Source organism: Rattus norvegicus, chromosome 20 (assembly GCF_021556685.1).
Source record: "Rattus norvegicus strain SHRSP/BbbUtx chromosome 20, alternate assembly SHRSP_T2T, whole genome shotgun sequence".
NCBI classification, from domain to species: Eukaryota; Metazoa; Chordata; class Mammalia; order Rodentia; family Muridae; genus Rattus; species Rattus norvegicus.
Genome location: NC_141553.1, coordinates 53,348,142 through 53,370,633, shown reverse-complemented (window position 1 = coordinate 53,370,633; position 22,492 = coordinate 53,348,142). Strand labels below are relative to the sequence as shown.

At 38.8% G+C, this 22,492-nt stretch overlaps 1 long non-coding RNA gene across 12 annotated transcripts in view; it reads right to left on the bottom strand.

The window, feature by feature from the left end:
• LOC120098847 (uncharacterized) overlaps positions 1-22,492 on the bottom strand; it is a 230,891-nt gene that overhangs the window by 91,691 nt on the left and 116,708 nt on the right. For 9 of the 12 annotated variants that reach the window (XR_015645303.1, XR_015645318.1, XR_015645321.1 and 6 more), the window contains 2 exons: positions 22,039-22,190; positions 326-406 (listed from right to left, as the gene is read on the bottom strand). This is a non-coding gene — a long non-coding RNA (uncharacterized LOC120098847). Of the gene's footprint in view, positions 1-325; positions 407-1,209; positions 1,705-22,038; positions 22,191-22,492 lie in introns of all 12 variants that reach the window. The other 3 variants (XR_015645317.1, XR_015645302.1, XR_015645310.1) reach the window with 3 other exon arrangements.

Sequence of the window (22,492 nt, the reverse complement as noted above, 5' to 3'; positions counted from 1 at the left end):
CTCTTATACTGCAAAAAAATATGCTATCAAAGCAATGTATACGCTTTCCTTTGAAAACTTTTGCAAATAACAGTTATTCTTTACTGGAAGCTTACTTTTAATTGCAACATAATAATTACTAAAGTAAATTAGAAAAGAAGTAGGTAACACAATCACCATTTTGAAAACTAATCCTGTGTTCAGTAGAGGCTCTCAGATGTAGGCTTTATAACCCACTGTACCAGAACTACCTGAAGCACTTGCTACAACCTCACTTCCTGATTCCTATTAGCTCATAGCAATGCTCCAATGCTCATGAAGTTCCACAGGTGACTGCTGTGCTTACCTACTCTTGAATATCCATGGCTGATTCCAGCATTTCTCCCCTCCCTTTGCTCATCTGTAACCCTCAAGAGAATATTAAACCCTGTAGAAAATAGAAAAAAATTAAGAGATATCATGTATTGTAATAATCATATCTTCAATATAAACCAGACATGTATGCTGGTAAAGCCATTGTTGGTAGACAGGATATAAATGGTTGCTATGAGGTTCAGTCACTGTGAGGCTGAAAGAAGCTTTCCTTTTGAAATCACTTATCTATCACCTTTACTTCTTAATGAAAATGAGAGGTTGAAAAAGAAGTCAGTCACCATCATGTATAAATATTTGAGAGGAAAGAGAATCAGGGCAGGGAGTTCTTTACAACATCAACATGTGGTAGTAATTGTCTTTGCAAGGTGAAGAAGTACCTGGAAGTTTTGCAAAGAAAGATTGTACAAATTCTCTCCTTCACCCAGGGGCTATTATAAAGACTCATGGATCCAAGATTATGCCAAGAGGCTTTGTTCCTAGAGAGGGGGCATGGGAATGCCCGTGACACAATGTCCAGGTTCACTGTGTCTCAAAATTGAATAAGAAATTGTGCAGCATGAACTCCCGTAAAAGTGAGAGTAGGAGCCCAGAGCACTCCTGAATGGAAGTCTGTACAGTACACACATGACTCAAGACCCTCCAGTTCTTGGGGGAGCAGATTTATGTTATGACTCTAGGCAGAAGGAGGCACCGGATAGACAGAATAGGGTGGAAGCTAACCCTGATTGACAGCTGGACAAGAAGATAGCTTCAAAACACTACTGCATGAAGGACATGGGCAGTCCGCATCTTTGAGTGAATTTCGTGTACAGGAGAATATTCACTCATCATGTTTTTAGCTTGTATTTTGCTCACCTTTTGAATCAGTCAGGGCACATGCCCATCTGCTTCTTCCCTGCTGGCCAACACATTGCTAGTTAGTGCTTCTACTGGAGATTCATTCCTTGTAACATTCGCTTTTATCACTGGAGCCACAATCGATCTTGATTACAAACATGGGCATGACTGTTCTGCTATTATCAAATAACTATAAGACATTTTACTTTTTCCAATCAAAGAATGGATATGAAGTATCCATTAAAAGAAACCAAAATTCATGGGTCATTATTCATTCAGCAGTTTCTGTTAAAGTGGCTGTGATAGGTGTTATTAAAACATGTTAAGTGCCAGTTAAAATGGTTCCATTAAATCAGATGTGATGAATAGTTCATGAAGTCTCATTTTATGTTATTTCTGGAAGTTCTGTTTATATTCTTTATAGAGATAATGGCTCAGGCATTATCTGCCTGGGGCTACACTGCTTTTCTTGCACAGGTTTCTTTGATTGTAGCTCCAGGGAGTTGCAGTTTCCTATTCAAACACCAAGACAGAAAAGGCCATCTGAAAAATTGTTAAGAGACCATTGTTTCTCTGCCTTCTTAAATGAGAGGTCAAACAAATATTTTTGAAATAAAAAATTCAAACCCAATTTCAAGGTCCTTCTCAAATTTCATTCATTAGAATCATGGTTCTGGTTGCAAAAAAATTGCATGTTCTGCTCTCATTGCAATGAAAATGTCTCTGACATTAGGTCTGCGGTGACAACTACTGTGAGGTATCAAATTAGATCAATTATTACAAAATTTGAAGGCTTCCTACTGAAGCAGAGGCTTAGTACTATTAGGAAAGGATGGTGGCCAGACTTAGATCTCTATTTAATGAGCAGGCTTTCCATGTTGTATACTTTGTTAGAGATAGCTGCTGAGATTTCTGGAAACAGGAGGCAGAAAACTTACATCCTGTGTCCAAATGAAAAGAAAAGTGCTAATAAATTGAGGGCATGCTAACAGGAGTTGGGAAGGGATTATCACTAGCTTGGGAGATATGCTGAGAGAGTCCTAAGAAAAAAGATAATAATACCAAAGAAGCTATAATGGACAGAAAAAATCTAATGCTTTGATCAAAATTAGCAAAACATACTAGTGTTTACCTCCATAAAAATGTGTATATATAAGAAGAATATGAGAACTCTTTTAATTGGCAAAAATTAATGGGGGATGGAAAGGCTCCCAGAAAGAGAGAAAGTGAGTCAGACAGAAATACACACACACACACACATACACACACACACACACACACACACACACAGAGAGAGAGAGAGAGAGAGAGAGAGAGAGAGAGAGAGAGAGAGAGAGGAGGCGGGGCAGGGCATAGATGGATGACAGAGAGAAATCAACAGAAATTATAATAAGGAAATCAAACTTTCATTTTTCTTCCTTAGTTTTATTAATGAAATGATTTTAAAATCAAACTCAAAATCTAGGACAACTTTCTTAGAGTTTAAGGGGCATATGGCAAGACAGGAAAGCTGTCAATCCTGGCAGTTGCCTGAAGCGGGGAAGAAGACAGTAATATAGAGAATAGAAATCAAGAAGCGGGTGCACAGAGTGGGGATCCATGTTCAGAGAAAGAGTAAGAAGGCCCAGAACATCCTAGGAAGTGTTGCCAGACATGTGGCTATTAATACAAATTAAAAAGACAGAAAGAAGATAAAAGAAAAGGCACCCTGGATTAATTTTTAAAAGGAGGAGATAGAGTATGTGAGGTATTTGGTATCTTAGAGTATTGGATATCTACACAAATCCAGAGCTAGAATCAATATTCTGTTGTTTTAACCATGAGGAAGTAGCCTTACTTTATGGATAGCACTGTAGCCCAGATACCCTACCTTCTCATGAGGTAATTTAAATTCTAAGGAGTAATGACAGAGAAATGGGTGGAAGGACCCAATGTTGAACCTGAAAAGGGCCTCTGAGATTATTGATATCTGTAACAAAATACCATAAGGAGAGAGGCAAAAGTAGACAATGAGGAATATTTAGTGAGAGGACTTAACTAATAATTTGTTTCTATTTTTTAATGAGTGATACAGACCCAGTAGAATGTTATTTATAATCCTTGATATAATTCAAGCTTAAAATGTTAGTACATCAAATTGTGCCAGCTAGTCTTTTGTTTTCTCTTGTTTTGTTAACATGACACAAACTATGATCATCTGGGAATTGGGTATTACAGTTGAAAAAAACAAAAGCTCTCTGGTTACATCCCTGGGCAAGTTGTCTTAGGTTTTATAAAAATGGCAGCTGTGTGAACAAACTTCTTCTGTAGTATTTGCATAAAGTTCCTGCTCTGAAGTCCTGGCTTGGTTTCCCTTGATGATAAACTGGAGGCCACATGCCAAAGAAAGGAGCTTTCGGTTATGAGTAAGTAAACACTATGGTGTTTACTTACTTTTTTATAGCTAAGACACCATGACTAAGACAATTTATAAAAGAAAATATTTAATTGAGGACTCTCTGTACAGTCTTAGAGGGTGAGTTTTCCTGATCACAATGATAACCTCAAAGCCCACACCTAAGTAAGACACCTCCATCTCTAACAAGGCCACACCTCCTAAAGAAAACAGTTGTACCAACTGTAGACCAAGCATTCAAGCATATGAGCACACAAGGCAGTTCTTCTTAGAACCTCCATATCATAACATGTGTTAACGTAAAAGTGAGGAAGAATAAGTAGATTTGTATGTAACTCATTTTAATGAATGAGAAGGTATTTGCTTCAGGCTCTGATGCAGATTACAGAGTAGGGGAAATGATCCCAGCATCTGCTGAAAGCCTGTAGCCAGAGGAAAAACAAGGATTTTAGCACAACAAATACTTAAGAGACAGGACTTTAAAATGGGAATAAATTTTCTTTTATATATGAACAGTTTATGATGTGGGAATAAGCCACTTTAAGGTATAAATGTATAAGACCTAGGTAGGGTTTTGTTCCTTTACTTAGACATTTCTTAAGATTCCTAAGGGAAACTATCAATTCTGTTCACTGGGACAAGAGCTATAAGTACCTGTAACAGTGTGATCTAGATTTTACACCTTATCAATTTTAGCACTGCAAGGTCTGCCCCTTGGGAACTGCAAGTTGTTGACATTCCTATTCCTTAGCAGCCCATTTAAGACAATAGCTTCAGCTGTGCCCAGAGCGGAAAGCAGCCACCAGCAGCACTGACACACCTGAAAGTAGAGGTGAGACCAAATCTTCTGCTCCTAGCAAGCTGCCTAGAGCCCTCAAGACACACAAACCTAGGAGCAGTTAGAGGCAGGACCCTTCCAGTTTCTGCCTGCTCCCAGAGCTGACCTTGTCCCACAGCATTCTGTATCCAGATCCGGCTGAAAGAAAACAGGTCTACAGGAGTGTTGACACACAGGAGATTCAAACCACTGTCAGAGACAGCAAGACAAGCTAAAACCAGAGACAACCTGATGGCAAGAGGCATTGCAGGAACATAAGCGACAGAAACCAAGACTGCTTGGCACCATCAGAGCCCAGATCTCCCAAAAAAGCAAATACTGGAAATCTACACAAACTGGAAAAGCAAGATTCTGATTTAAAAATCACATCTCATGATGATACAGGAGTTTAATAAGGACATAAAAGAAATACAGGACAACAAAGGTAAACAAGTAGAAGGCCTTAAAGAATTATAGAAACACACAATGAGCAGGTGAAGGAATTAAACAAAACCATCCAGGATTTAAAAATGGAAATAGAAACAATAAAGAAATCACAAAGGGAGACAACCCTGGAGATAGAAAACCTAGGAAAGAGATCAGTAGTTATAGATGCAAGCATCAACAGAACACAAGAGATGGAAGAGAGAATCTCAGGGGCAGAAGATACCATAGAAAACATTGACATAACCTTCAAAGAAAATGTAAAAAGGCAAAAAGCTCCTAACCTAGAAACATATAGTAAATCCAGGACACAATGAGAAGATCAAACCTAAGCATGATAGATATAGAAGGGAGCAAAGACTCCGAACTTGAAGGGCCAGTAAACATCTTCAAAAAAATTATAGAGAAAACTTCCCTAACCTAAAGAAAGAGATGTCCATAATCATACCAGAAGTTTACAGAACTCCAAAAACATTGGACCAGAGAGGAATTTCCTCCCATCATATAGTAGTCAAAATGCCAAACACACAAAACAAAACAGAAAAAAGAATATTAAAAGCAGTAAGGGGAAAATGTCAAGTAACATATAAAGGCAGGCCTATCAGAATTACACCAGACTTCTCAGCAGAGACTATGAAAGCCAGAAGACCCTGGGCAGATGTCATACAGACACTAATAGAACACAAATGCCAGCCCAGGCTACTATATCCAGCAAAACTCTTAATTAATAATTAATGTGAATGGAGAAACAAAGATTCCATGACAAAACAAAATTTACACAATATCTTTCCACAAATCCAGCTCTACAAACTCTTATAGATGGAAAACTCCAACATGAGGAGGGAAACTACACCTTACAAAAAGCAAGGGAGTAATCTCCTTGCAACAAGCCAAAACAAGAGAACCACAAAAATATAATTCCACTTCTAACAATAAAAATAAAAGAAAACAACAATCACTATTCCTTAATATCTCTTAACATCAATGATAAGAGACTAAATGGACTCAATTCCCCAATAAAAAGAAATAGATTAACAGACTGGATAAATAAAGAAGACCCAGCATTTTGCTGCATACAGGAAACCACCAGGGACAAAAGCAGACACTACCTTAGAATAAGAGGCTAGAAAACAATTTTCCAAGCAAATGGTCCAAAGAAACAAGCTGGAGTAGCTATTCTATTATCAAATAATATCAAAAATTAAAAAAATCATCAGATTGTACTATAAAAGCTTACTAAAATACCCAATTCCTTCTATGAAGCCACAATTACACTTATACATAAACCACACAAAGAACCAAAGAAAGAGAGCTACAGACTAATTTCCCTATGAAAATGGACAAAAAATAATAAAAGTCTCACAAACTGAATCCAAGAACATAACAAAACAATCATCCATTGTGATCAAATAGGCTTCATACCAGGCATGTAGGGATGTTTCAATATATGGAAATCCATCGTGTAATCTGTTATGTAAACAAATTCTGAGATTAAAAAAACCACATGATCATTGCATTCGATGCCGAGAAAGCATTTGACAAAATTCAACACCCCTTCATGTTAAAAGACTTGGAAATATCAGGAACTCAAGACTCATACCTAAACATAAAAAGCAATATACAGCAAACCAGTAGCCAACATCAAACTAAATGGAGAGAAACCCAAAGCAATCCCACTACTATCACGGACTAAACAAGGCTGCACACTCTCTTCCTACTTATTCCATACAGTACAGAAAATCCTAGCCAGAGCAGTCAGACAACAAAAGGACGTCAGAGGGATACAAATTGGAAAGCAAGAAATCAAAATATCACTATTTGCAGATGAAATAATAATATATTTAAGTAACCCCAAAAGTTCCACCAGAGAACTACTAAGCCTGATAAACAACTTCAGCAAAGTGGCTGGGTATAAAATTATCTCAAACAAATCAGTAGCCTTCCTCTACTCAAAGGATAAACAGGCTGAGAAAGAAACTAGGAAAATGATACCCTTCACAATAGTCCCAAATAATATAAAATACCTTGGTGTGACTTTAACCAAGCAAGTGAAAGATCTGTATGATAAGAACTTCTAGTCTCTGAAGAAATAAATTGAAGAAGATCTCAGAAGATGAAAAGATCTCAAATGCTCATGAATTAGCAGGGTTAATATAGTAAAAATGGTCATTTTCCCAAAAGCAATCTAAGATTCATTGCAACCCCCATCAAAATTCCAACTCAACTCTTTATAGACTTAGAAAAAGCAATTTGCAATTTAATTCGGAATAAAAAAAACCCACAGGATATCAAAAACTATCCTCAACAATAAAAGAACTTCTGGGGAAGAACCATTCTTGACCTGCAGCTGTATTACCAAGCAATAGTGATGAAAGCTGTATGGTATTGGTACAGAGACAGGCAGGTAGATGAATGGAATGGAATCAAAAACCCAGAAATGAACCCACACACTTATGGTCCCCTGATCCTTGACAAGGAGATAAAACTATCCAGTGGAAAAATGATAGCATTTTCAACAAATGGTGTTAGTTCAACTGGGATCAGCTTGTAGAAGAATGCAAGTCAACCCATTCTTATTGCCCTATACAAAGCTTAAGTCCAAGTGGATCAAGGACCTCCACTTAAAACCAGATACATTCAAACTAATTTTAAAAAAGTGGGGAAGAGTCTCAAACAAATGGGCACTGGGGAAAATTTCTTAAACAGAATACCAATGACTTATGCTCTAAGATCAACAATCAACAAATGGAACCTCATAAAATTGCAAAGCTTCTGTAAGGCAAAGGACACTCACATTAGGACAAAACAGCAACCAACAGATTGAGAACAGACCTTTAACAATCCTATATCCAATAGAGGGCTAATATCCAGTATATACAAAGAACTCATGAAGCTAGAGTCCAGAGAATCAAATAAACCTATCACAAAATGGGGTGCAGAGCTAACCAAAGAATTCTCAGCTAAGGAATATCCAATGACTGAGAAGTACCTAAAGAAATGTCCAACATCTTTAGTCAGCCGGGAAATGCAAATCAAAACAACCCTGAGATTCTACCTCACACCAATCAGAATGGCTAAGATCAAAAACTCAGGTAACACCAGATGCTGGTGAGGATGTGGAGAAAGAGGAACACTCCTCCATTGTTGGTGGGATTGCAAGCTGGTACAACCACTCTGGAAATCAGTCTGGAGGTTCCTCAGAGAATTAGACATTGAACTACCTGAGGACCCAGCTATACCACTCCTGTGCATATACCCAAAAGATGGTCCAAAATATAACAAAGACACGTGCTCCACTATGTTCATAGAAGCCTTATTTATAATATCCAGAAGTTGGAAGAAATCCAGATGTCCTTCAACAGAGAAATGGATACTGAAAATGTGGTACATGTACACAATAGAATACTAATTGGCTATCAAAAACAATGACTTCATGAAATTCATAGGCAAATGGATGGAACTAGAAAATATCATCCTGAGTGAGGGAACCCAATCACAAAAAAGCACACGTGGTATGCATTCAATAATAAGTGGATATTAGTCCAAAAACTTGAATTACTCAAGATACAATCCACAGACCACATGAAGCTCATGAAGTGTTATGACTAAAGAGTGAATGCTTCAGTCCCTTTTAAAAGAGGGAACAAAATTATTCATAAGAGGAGAGATGGAGACAAGGTTTGGAGCAGAGACTGAAGGAATGGCCATTCAGAGCCTGTACCACTTGGGGATCCTGCCCATATATATATATATATATATATATATATATATATATATATATATATATATATATACATCCACCAAACCTAGGTAATATTGATGAAGCCAAGAACTGCATACTGACAGGAGCCTGATATAGCTGTCTCCTAAGAGGCTCAGCCAGAGCATGACAAATACAGGGGTGAATGCTAGCAGCAAACCATTGAAATGTGAACTGGGTCCCCATTGAAGGAGTTAAAGGATTGAAGGAGTTGAAGGGGCTTGCAACTCCGTAAGAACAACCAACCAGAGCTCCCAGGGACTAAACCACCATCCAAAGAGTACACATGGACAGAACCATGGCTCTAGTTGCATAAGTAGCAGAGGATGGCCTTCTTGGGCACCAATGGGAAGAGAAGCCCTTGTTCCTGTCAAGGCTGGACACCCCAATGTAGGGGAATGTCAGGACAGGGAGGTGGGAAGGGAGTGTGGTTGTGGAGAGGGAACACCCTTATAGAAAAAGGGAGAGGAGGATGGTATAGGGGGCTTATGGACAGCAAACAGGTAAAGGGAATAACATTTGAAATGTAAAAAAAAGACAATAATAATAAAAAACAATAGCTTCAAAACCTACCCACTCAACACTGGTATCAGTGCTATTGTGAAAAAAATTATTAAAATTGGAGAGAGACAGAAAAGGACTATTCAATAAACTGTGTACGCAAAATCGAATATCTATCTGCAAAAGAAGGAAATTAGATTTCTAACTTTCACCTTGTACAAAAATCAATTCAAAATGGATCAAAGATCTTAATTTAAAATCTGAAACAATGAAACTATTAGATGAAAATATAGTGTTGGGGTAGAAGAGTACAAATAAAGGCCCTTTAAGGAAGAACTCTTTTCTATCAAGGAATAGAATCTCTAGCTAGAGTGGAGAACTAACATTCACAGTTGCACCAGGCACAGGGACCATCCCTAGTAAGTCAGACTTAACTTAATCCATGCTACATTGATAATTGTAGATAACTTGTTGAATTAGTCACTGATCTTTTCCTTCCCCAACCCTGCCCCTGATGCAGTAGCTTACCAGGCCACAGATGTGCAGTTCCATGTCATCTAGCTTTTATAAATTATTCAGAAAGTATAACTTCTCTTAGTCTTTCTGTTTCTTTTCTAGGCATCCTTTTGCTAACAATTTGGGCTTTCTTACTCTTCTATGATGTGTTGTATGCCCCTCTCCTCTATCCCTCATGGTATATCTGTTTGTATTCCTCTTCTCTGAGTTCATTCCCTTCCTCAAGTTTGCTGCTATAACTTAGAGCTTGCCTGTTCTGGGATTCAATTTCTTTTAAACAAAAATAAAAGTTTCTTCCATCTTCTATTTGATTCCATTTGTTCATGAGACTAAGAATCCAAATAGGGGATGCCAACTTCCTCTGTGCAACTGGAGATGAAGGGACTCCGAATGGAGCACAATATTCCAGTAACAATAGGATATATTCTTCTGTACATTAGGATAGGCTAGAGCTTTCTGAACAGAACTTCAATAACATAGGAACTAGCCCCAAGTATTAACAGATGGGACTTCAATAAAATTAAAATGCCTCTGCATCCCATAGGAAATGGTAAGCAGAGCACACAGTACATGGAATGGGAGAGAACTGCTATGCATTACAATTCAGACCAGAGGCTAGTGTCCAGAATTTGCAAAGGACCATAGAAATTAAACAACAAGAGAATAAAACTGTCAATAAAAAAATGGATCCATGAATGCATTGGACATCTTTGAAAGAAGAAATGCAAATGGCCAGTAACTATTTCTTAAAATGTCAAACATCCCTAGTTATCACAGAAATGCAGATTAAATCTATGTAGAGATAAAACTTAACCCCAGTCAGAAGGATTGTTACCAAGAAATCTATCAACAAAGTTTGAAGAGGTGTGAGGACATAGAAACTCTTACTTGCTGCTGTTAGGATACAAATTAACATGCCCACTACAATAATCATTTTGGAAATTCTATAAAATTCAAAATAGAACTAACACATCACCAAGCTATTCCATTCCTGTTTGCACATGCAGAGAACATCACAAAGACATTTGCATGTTCATGTTTATGGGTGTTAATGGTAGCAAAGAAATGGAGTCAACTTAGATCCATCAATATAGGAATGGATAAGGAAACCCATGTACACATATATCGAATGGAGTATTATGGAATATTTAGGAAAATATATACACCCAGACTAAATATTCTGAAAGATGACCAAATCTCAGGGAAAAATAATGCATGTTTTTCTTCATATTTTGCACCCTATTTTATACTACAAGACATTCTCTCATATAATGTATAGGCGTAACATTTGTAAGAAGCTGTGTAAGTGTGGATAAAGTATAACATTTAGAAAAGAAATCAAGAAAAGGTAACATAAAATCATGTGTGTATGGCAGGTAATGTTTACTGATAAGAAAGGTGATATTTGACCAAGACAAGAGACATTAAAGAAAATATAAAGCTGATTGTTCATCATTTCAACTTTATCATAGACCATTTGTGTGCATGGTACATAAGTCCATCACAATGTATTTGATAATGAAAACCGAAATCCATAAGTTAAATTCCTTGGCTTTGGCATGGGCATTCTTTTTAGTTCATTGAAATGTAGAGTTAGGAACTTAGTGTTTTATTTCAGTGGTTTAATCTAATTGTCTAATTTAATCACTTTAGTCTAATTGTGCTATATTTTTACTTGTTACTTCACTATAACCATGTTACTGTAAGGACACTCAAATACTCCCCTTAGAGAAATGTAGATCCATGCTTTTGTGTCCTACTTTCATTCTTATTTAATAGCATCTATGTCTTTTAATATTCATTCTTAAAATCTATATTAAAGTATATTTACCAAATCTGAATTCTGCTACATACTGGATAATTCTCAACTGCATTCCTAGGTTGAGGCCAAGGATCTCCTTTATATAAGTCAAGGCCCTGAAGAATATAAGAACATCAGTGCTGCAGGGGTCATTCTAGAACTGTGTCTCTGTACTTGCTACTACTGGCAATCTTCCTCGATCTTCCATGAAAAAAATACATGGATTCTCTAGGCAAATGGCAGCTTGTGCTGTAACCAGAGACTGTGTGGATGTCCATAGTCTGTTCATTCACTATAGGCCTTGTGATATCTAGCCCATGTTACCACTGAAGGCCATTTTGCTATCTGTGACTAGTGCTGCCATCTGAGATCAGGTTGATGTTCATTATATGTGTTGCCTGCAACCAAGGATCTTACCAGTGTTCTTGGTCCTATTATAGCTGGGGATCATGTATATGCCTGTTGAGGTTTGGTCTCTGTCTATTGTAATGCTAAGTGTAGGCCTTCAAAAACCCAGAGTCTTCACATAGCCCCAGAGGCCCTACCCCCAAGTTAATTCTGATTGGTGAATAAAGATTCCCACAGTCAATAGCTGGGGTGAAGAGACATAGATGGGATTTAGGTTTCCCAGGCTTGAGACCATGTGGAGAGGAGAGTAAGGTCACTGTGGAAGAAGGACAAAGAGAGCCACCATGAATGAATAAAAATGTGGCCATGTAAGATGGCCATTCAGAGCTAAGAGCACCCCAGATGAAATAGAGAAAAATTTGGGTTATGGATAGGAAGGTAGATCCTATTAACATGGAGGGTAGGCAACTGACCAGCTATTGTGCTGCACACGGCATATTTAAAAATATAAAGGCTGTGTGTGTCTTTCATCTGGGAACATAAATGGTTAACAGCAGGAAGAGACCCTGTGCTGGGATTATTTAATATTTTTACAACATATTTCAATGGTTCATGTTACCAAAAAAAGGCCATATAGATGTCCCTGTCCTTTGATGCTACCTGCTTCCGGATTGGAGTCCTTGGGCCATACTGTCACCAGAGGCCACGTTGATGTGTGTGGCCTGATTTGGTTCCTGTGGCCATGTTGATGTCTGTGATCCAAGCTACCTCCAGAAGCCATGGTAATGTCCATGGTCCATCTGTGGCCTCAAGCCTTATTGATTTCTCTGGCCCATTTTACCACTGAAGGCCATGGGGATGTTGATGGTTTGTGCTGCCACCTAAAGTCATATTGATGACTGTGGCCTATGTTGTAGCCAGAAACCATGTGACCATGATCTATGCTACTGTTGACTCTAAATGGTAATGAAGATTCTTTTGCATTAGTATTAATGACTGCAGACTCACAAATGAAAACGAAAAAGATATAAGGCTTTGTGAGACAACCTCTCGCCCTGACAACCATACCATACCCCCCCAAAAGAAATAGTCTATAGACAGGTAGTCATGGAAGAAAATTCCTATAAAGAATGTGATATAGATGCTGAAATGTAGCTCTTCACAGCTGATGACTCCTGGCTGTAGTTGGGGGAGGGAAAGGACTCAGTTTTATTTAAGGAGCTGGTTTCTGGGAATTTAACCATGATTCAGTGAGTATATGAGCAATACAATTTAGACTTGGTATTTTTTCGCTCTTTCTTCTTTTGTTTTGGGGGAGGTCACAAGGGTTGGCAATAGATCTGGGATGACTGGAAAATGAAAGTGATTGGGAGTGCATTATATGAAATCAACAAATAATAAAATTATGCAAAAAATTAAATGTGAAAGATAAAGGTAACCATCATCAACTTTTTTTTTCTTTTTTTTCTTCCCCCCCATCATCAACTTTATGATGTCTAATGATATATGTCTAGAAGCCTAGATGATGTCTAATGATATATGACTTCAATCCTAGTGCTCAGGAGGGAGACACAGGTCAATATCTGTGAGTTTGATGGTGGCCTTTTCTACACAGATAATTTTGAGATTATCCAAAGTAAGACATTTTACAAAAAATTAGAAAAGAATTCCTTGGGGGCTAGGGACATATCTAAGTAGCTAAGTTAAGCACTGTTGCTCTTTCAGAAAACTGGAGAACAATTCCCAGTAACCATGTGGCAACTCCCCACCATCTTAAGTCAAATTCCTAGGGACTTTATGCTATCTTCTGATCTCTGTGGAGACCACATACTCACATGTTGCACATGCGCACACAAACACACACACACACACACACACACACACACACACAAGGAAAATACACATAAAATAAAAATGAATACATGAAGTCCCACACCCGCGGATCCCGGCCCGCAGCAGCTCTCTGCTCCCAGACCCGGTGAGAGAGAGACCCAACCGCCTGGTCAGGTGGGCACTCCTGAGGCTGCAGAGCAGAAGAGACCACCAACTCTGCTCACCCTTGCCCACATCCCTGGCCCAAGAGGAAACTGTATAAGGCCTGTGGGCTCCCGTGAGGGAGGGCCCAGGAGTGGCAGGACCCCTGCCTGAGACACCGCCAGAACCTGAAGGAAACAGACCGGATAAACAGTTCTCTGCACCCAAATCCCGTGGGAGGGAGAGCTAAACCTTCAGAGAGGCAGACAAGCCTGGGAAACCAGAAGAGACTGCTCCCTGCACACACATCTCGGACGCCAGAGGAAAAAGCCAAAGACCATCTGGAACCCTGGTGCACTGAAGCTCCCGGAAGGGGTGGCACAGGTCTTCCTGGTTGCTGCCGCTGCAGAGAGCCCGTGGGCAGCACCCCACAAGCGAACTTGAGCCTCAGGACCACAGGTAAGACCAAATTTTCTGCTGCAAGAAAGCTGCCTGGTGAACTCAAGACACAGGCCCACAGGAACAGCTGAAGACCAGTAGATAGGAAAAACTACACGCCCGAAAGCAGAACACTCTGTCCCCATAACTGACTGAAAGAGAGGAAAACAGGTCTACAGCACTCCTGACACACAGGCTTATAGGACAGTCTAGCCACTGTCAGAAATAGCAGAACAAAGTAACACTAGAGATAATCTGATGACGAGAGGCAAACGCAGGAACCCAAGCAACAGAAACCAAGATTACATGGCACCATCGGAGCCCAATTCTCCCATCAAAACAAACATGGAATATCCAAACACACCAGAAAAGCAAGATCTATTTTCAAAATCATATTTGATCATGATGCTGGAGGACTTCAAGAAAGACATGAAGAACTCCCTTAGAGAACAAGTAGAAGCCTACAGAGAGGAATCGCAAAAATGCCTGAAAGAATCGCAAAAATCCCTGAAAGAATTCCAGGAAAACATAAATAAACAAGTAGAAGCCCATAGAGAGGAGACACAAAAATCCCTGAAAGAATTCCAGGAAAACATAAATAAACAAGTGGAAGCCCATAGAGAGGAGACACAAAAATCCCTGAAAGAATTCCAGGAAAACACAATCAAACAGTTGAAGGATTTAAAAATGGAAATAGAAGCAATCAAGAAAGAACACATGGAAACAACCCTGGATATAGAAAACCAAAAGAAGAGACAAGGAGCTGTACATACAAGCTTCACCAACAGAATACAAGAGATGGAAGAGAGAATCTCAGGAGCAGAAGATTCCATAGAAATCATTGACTCAACTGTCAAAGATAATGTAAAGCGGAAAAAGCTACTGGTCCAAAACATACAGGAAATCCAGGACTCAATGAGAAGATCAAACCTAAGGATAATAGGTATAGAAGAGAGTGAAGACTCCCAGCTCAAAGGACCAGTAAATATCTTCAACAAAATCATAGAAGAAAACTTCCCTAACCTAAAAAAAGAGATACCTATAGACATACAAGAAGCCTACAGAACTCCAAATAGATTGGACCAGAAAAGAAACACCTCCCGTCACATAATTGTCAAAACACCAAACGCACAAAATAAAGAAAGAATATTAAAAGCAGTAAGGGAAAAAGGTCAAGTAACATATAAAGGCAGACCTATCAGAATCACACCAGACTTTTCGCCAGAAACTATGAAGGCCAGAAGATCCTGGACTGATGTCATACAGACCCTAAGAGAACACAAATGCCAGCCCAGGTTACTGTATCCAGCAAAACTCTCAATTAACATTGATGGAGAAACCAAGATATTCCATGACAAAACCAAATTTACACAATATCTTTCTACAAATCCAGCACTACAAAGGATAATAAATGGTAAAGCCCAACATAAGGAGGCAAGCTATACCCTAGAAGAAGCAAGAAACTAATCGTCTTGGCAACAAAACAAAGAGAATGAAAGCACACAAACATAACCTCACATCCAAATATGAATATAAAGGGAAGCAATAATCACTATTCCTCAATATCTCTCAATATCAATGGCCTCAACTCCCCAATAAAAAGACATAGATTAACAAACTGGATACGCAACGAGGACCCTGCATTCTGCTGCCTACAGGAAACACACCTCAGAGACAAAGACAGACACTACCTCAGAGTGAAAGGCTGGAAAACAACTTTCCAAGCAAATGGTCAGAAGAAGCAAGCTGGAGTAGCCATTCTAATATCAAATAAAATCAACTTCCAACTAAAAGTCATCAAAAAAGATAAGGAAGGACACTTCATATTCATCAAAGGAAAAATCCACCAAGATGAACTCTCAATCCTAAATATCTATGCCCCAAATACAAGGGCACCTACATACGTAAAAGACCTTACTAAAGCTCAAAACACACATTGCACCTCACACAATAATAGTGGGAGATTTCAACACACCACTCTCATCAATGGACAGATCATGGAAACAGAAATTAAACAGTGATGTCGACAGACTAAGAGAAGTCATGAGCCAAATGGACTTAACGGATATTTATAGAACATTCTATCCTAAAGCAAAAGGATATACCTTCTTCTCAGCTCCTCATGGTACTTTCTCCAAAACTGACCATATAATTGGTCAAAAAACGGGCCTCAACAGGTACAGAAAGATAGAAATAATCCCATGCGTGCTATCAGACCACCACGGCCTAAAACTGGTCTTCAATAACAATAAGGGAAGAATGCCCACATATACGTGGAAATTGAACAATGCTCTACTCAATGATAACCTGGTCAAGGAAGAAATAAAGAAAGAAATTAAAAACTTTTTAGAATTTAATGAAAATGAAGGTACAACATACCCAAACTTATGGGACACAATGAAAGCTGTGCTAAGAGGAAAACTCATAGCGCTGAGTGCCTGCAGAAAGAAACAGGAAAGAGCATATGTCAGCAGCTTGACAGCACACCTAAAAGCTCTAGAACAAAAAGAAGCAAATACACCCAGGAGGAGTAGAAGGCAGGAAATAATCAAACTCAGAGCTGAAATCAACCAAGTAGAAACAAAAAGGACCATAGAAAGAATCAACAGAACCAAAAGTTGGTTCCTTGAGAAAATCAACAAGATAGATAAACCCTTAGCCAGACTAACGAGAGGACACAGAGAGTGCGTCCAAATTAACAAAATCAGAAATTAAAAGGGAGACATAACTACAGATTCAGAGGAAATTCAAAAAATCATCAGATCTTACTATAAAAACCTATATTCAACAAAATTTGAAAATCTTCAGGAAATGGACAATTTCCTAGACAGATACCAGGTATCGAAGTTAAATCAGGAACAGATAAACCAGTTAAACAACCCCATAACTCCTAAGGAAATAGAAGCAGTCATTAAAGGTCTCCCAACCAAAAAGAGCCCAGGTCCAGACGGGTTTAGTGCAGAATTCTATCAAACCTTCATAGAAGACCTCATACCAATATTATCCAAACTATTCCACAAAATTGAAACAGATGGAGCACTACCGAATTCCTTCTACGAAGCCACAATTACTCTTATACCTAAACCACGCAAAGACACAACAAAGAAAGAGAACTTCAGACAAATTTCCCTTATGAATATCGACGCAAAAATACTCAATAAAATTTTGGCAAACCGAATTCAAGAGCACATCAAAAAAATCATCCACCATGATCAAGTAGGCTTCATCCCAGGCATGCAGGGATGGTTTAATATACGGAAAACCATCAACGTGATCCATTATATAAACAAATTGAAAGAACAAAACCACATGATCATTTCGTTAGATGCTGAGAAAGCATTTGACAAAATTCAACACCCCTTCATGATAAAAGTCCTGGAAAGAATAGGAATTCAAGGCCCATACCTAAACATAGTAAAAGCCATATACAGCAAACCAGTTGCTAACATTAAACTAAATGGAGAGAAACTTGAAGCAATCCCACTAAAATCAGGGACTAGACAAGGCTGCCCACTCTCTCCCTACTTATTCAATATAGTTCTTGAAGTTCTAGCCAGAGCAATCAGACAACAAAAGGAGATCAAGGGGATACAGATCGGAAAAGAAGAGGTCAAAATATCACTATTTGCAGATGACATGATAGTATATATAAGTGATCCCAAAAGTTCCACCAGAGAACTACTAAAGCTGATAAACAACTTCAGCAAAGTGGCTGGGTATAAAATTAACTCAAATAAATCAGTTGCCTTCCTCTATACAAAAGAGAAACAAGCCGAGAAAGAAATTAGGGAAACGACACCCTTCATAATGGACCCAAATAATATAAAGTACCTCGGTGTGACTTTAACCAAGCAAGTAAAAGATCTGTAGCAATAAGAACTTCAAGACACTGAGGAAAGAAATTGAAGAGGACCTCAGAAGATGGAAAGATCTCCCATGCTCATGGATTGGCAGGATTAATATAGTAAAAATGGCCATTTCACCAAAAGCAATCTACAGATTCAATGCAATCCCCATCAAAATACCAATCCAATTCTTCAAAGAGTTAGACAGAACAATTTGCAAATTCATCTGGAATAACAAAAAACCCAGGATAGCTAAAGCTATCCTCAACAATAAAAGGACTTCAGGGGGAATCACTATCCGTGAACTCAAGCAGTATTACAGAGCAATAGTGATAAAAACTGCATGGTATTGGTACAGAGACAGACAGATAGACCAATGGAATAGAATTGAAGACCCAGAAATGAACCCACACACCTATGGTCACTTGATTTTTGACAAAGGAGCCAAAACCATCCAATGGAAAAAAGATAGCATTTTCAGCAAATGGTGCTGGTTCAACTGGAGGGCAACATGTAGAAGAATGCAGATCGATCCATGCTTATCACCCTGTACAAAGCTTAAATCCAAGTGGATCAAGGACCTCCACATCAAACCAGACACACTCAAACTAATAGAAGAAAAACTAGGGAAGCATCTGGAACACATGGGCACTGGAAAAAATTTCCTGAACAAAACACCAATGGCTTATGCTCTAAGATCAAGAATCGACAAATGGGATCTCATAAAACTGCAAAGCTTCTGTAAGGCAAAGGACACTGTGGTTAGGACAAAACGGCAACCAACAGATTGGGAAAAGATCTTTACCAATCCTACAACAGATAGAGGCCTTATATCCAAAATATACAAAGAACTCAAGAAGTTAGACCGCAGGGAAGCAAATAACCCTATTAAAAAATGGGGTTCAGAGCTAAACAAAGAATTCACAGCTGAGGAATGCCGAATGGCTGAGAAATACCTAAAGAAATGTTCAACATCTTTAGTCATAAGGGAAATGCAAATCAAAACAACCCTGAGATTTCACCTCACACCAGTGAGAATGGCTAAGATCAAAAACTCAGGTGACAGCAGATGCTGGCGAGGATGTGGAGAAAGAGGAACACTCCTCCATTGTTGGTGGGATTGCAGACTGGTAAAACCATTCTGGAAATCAGTCTGGAGGTTCCTCAGAAAATTGGACATTGAACTGCCTGAGGATCCAGCTATACCTCTCTTGGGCATATACCCAAAAGATGCCTCAACATATAAAAGAGACACGTGCTCTACTATGTTCATCACAGCCTTATTTATAATAGCCAGAAGCTGGAAAGAACCCAGATGCCCTTCAACAGAGGAATGGATACAGAAAATGTGGTACATCTACACAATGGAATATTACTCAGCTATCAAAAACAACGAGTTTATGAAATTCGTAGGCAAATGGTTGGAACTGGAAAATATCATCCTGAGTGAGCTAACCCAATCACAGAAAGACATACATGGTATGCACTCATTGATAAGTGGCTATTAGCCAAATGCTTGAATTACCCTAGATCCCTAGAACTAACGAAACTCAAGACGGATGATCAAAATGTGAATGCTTCACTCCTTCTTTAAATGAGGAAAAAGAATACCCTTGGCAGGGAAGGGAGAGGCAAAGATTAAAACAGAGACTGAAGGAACACCCATTCAGAGCCTGCCCCACATGTGGCCCATACATATACAGCCACCCAATTAGACAAGATGGATGAAGCAAAGAAGTGCAGACCGACAGGAGCCGGATGTAGATCGCTCCTGAGAGACACAGCCAGAATACAGCAAATACAGAGGCGAATGCCAGCAGCAAACCACTGAACTGAGAATAGGTCCCCTGTTGAAGGAATCAGAGAAAGAACTGGAAGAGCTTGAAGGGGCTCGAGACCCCATATGTACAACAATGCCAAGCAACCAGAGCTTCCAGGGACTAAGCCACTACCTAAAGACTATACATGGACTGACCCTGGACTCTGACCCCATAGGTAGCAATGAATATCCTAGTAAGAGCACCAGTGGAATGGGAAGCCCTGGGTCCTGCTAAGACTGAACCCCCAGTGAACTAGTCTATGGGGGGAGGGGGGCAATGGGGGGAGGGTTGGGAGGGGAACACCCATAAGGAAGGGGAGGGGGGAGGGGGATGTTTGCCCGGAAACCGGGAAAGGGAATAACACTTGAAATGTATATAAGAAATACTCAAGTTAATAAAAAAAATAAATAAATACATGAAAAGAAAGAGCCTAGATGACATAATTTATTCAATTCTTGTAACTACTTTGTCCACAATCATACTTAGAAATTTGACTATGCAGTGTGTTAATTATAGTATCTTATATGAAGAATATATCAACAATTTTAGTGGAAATGGTATTTAGAAATAAAATATTCTCCAACTCAGAATTTAGTCTCAGGGGAAAGGGGGGAAGGTAAAAAAGAGTCACTTTTATTATTAAATCAACCTGAAACCAGAATTCAATGAGCAACACAGACAATCTACTGAGAGAACACAAGGTGACAAAAGTAAAGTCCCTATTTGTCGTGAGGCAGATACAATTTTGTAATTCAACATTCTGTGACAAAAGTGACTTGTCCTTGCATATAACAGCAACATTATTTCCACACATTTTATCTTAATGTCACATAAAATATGAACCCATGAACAGTGGGATGATCCTATGTGTTAGCTATTTGGCAACTCTTATAAAAGCAAACATTTAATTAAGGCTGGCTTAAAATTTCAAAAGTTTAGTCCATTATCATCACAGCAGGAATCATGGCAATGTGCAAGCAGACATGTTGCTAGAGGAGCCAAGAGTTCTCCATCTTGATCTGAAGGCAGCCAAGAGGAGACTGGAATTCTACAATGAGTGGTGCTTAACCCTAGGAAACCTCAAAGCCACCCTCCTGGAGTGACACACCCCCCTCAACAAGGCTACACCCACTCCAACAAAGCCACAACTTCTGTGGGCCAAACAGTCAAACACATAAGTCTATGGTGATCAAACCTATTCACACCACCACAATGATCCTCACATGTTTCTTAGAAAATATGTTTTATTATGTTCTTTATAAGAATAAAGTATTCATATGTTCTCATTCGGTATTGCCAAGAAATACCTTTCATATGTGCAGTAATCTTTTTAAACTCTCTGCACACTTCTTAAATATTTTTGATATTAATAGGCAATAGATGCCTTCCTACAATGTAAGTTTCTAATTGTCCTCAGGCCTCATTTGTCATATTCACTATTTTACCTGGATGACTTGGCCATTGCCAATCAACCCATGGTTCTGAGAATGTTCTCTCATAATTCAGTGTTGACTGGCCTGTAAAATATAGCCATTTGTGTTGCCTATTTTTACTGATATTTTTATCATCCGATGAGAAATACCTACTTGCTTATGCCATTATTTTAGAATATATATATATATACATATATATGTATATATATGTCATAATATTTTAAGGCCTTTTGCACTTGGACTTTCAGTTCTTTTCATTTTTCTAACCACTCAGGTGACAAATCTCAGGGTCTAGGTTACTAACTTTAGAAAATTTAAGTTTATTCCACTTTCATACCCCTTTCACAGGAAACTTCTGCTCTATTCTTAGCTTCCCCCTCCAGGGAGTTTGTCCATCTGGCATTTCTATTTAGTTGCTTTCCTGTACTGGTTGCTGTTATTGCTTCAAGCAAGTACACCAGGCTCTGCCTATTGCTCCTTTCAACAAGCAAGAATTTTAATTTTATTATTACCTATTCTATTTAGATTGGTGTATAGATTCCTGATTTTCTGTAAAATGCAAATGAAAACAGCAATGGCGTTATATCTGAATACCAAGAAGAATGGTAAATTTCAGAAGGACTGAAAGCATCAAGTGCTGGTAAGGAAGAAGAGGAAAGTGTAGGAAGGAGAGCCTTTATAGACAGCTTGTAGGAATGGAAGTTATATATCTCACAGTTAATTTTGGTTGTCACCTAGGCGACATCTGGACTCACCTGGGAGATGGTTCACTGACGGAGGATTATTTTGACTCAGCTGATACATAAAGACCCTCCTGGGAGATGGTTCACTGACGGAGGATTATTTTGACTCAGCTGATACATAAAGACCCTCCCACTGTGGGTGGCACCATTCCTTTGGTCACACACTATACAAAAGGAGAGAAGAGAGTGAGCTGGGCAAAGCATCTATTTCTCTATTTCTTGACTGTGGATGAAATGTAAATGACTGTCTATGCTTTAATCCAGTGACTTTCCAATCATGAAAACTAAAATAAGCCCTTATCCCCTTAATTTGTCAGGCACTTTGTTGAAACTATGAGGAAACTAACTAATAGAGAAAATTGGTACCGAGAAGTAGGGCTAATCATGGCTCATAGTTCTTAAGCCTTTGGATCAGATTGTTAGGAACTATAAAAAAAAGAGTTTCAAATTTTGAACCCTAAAATCC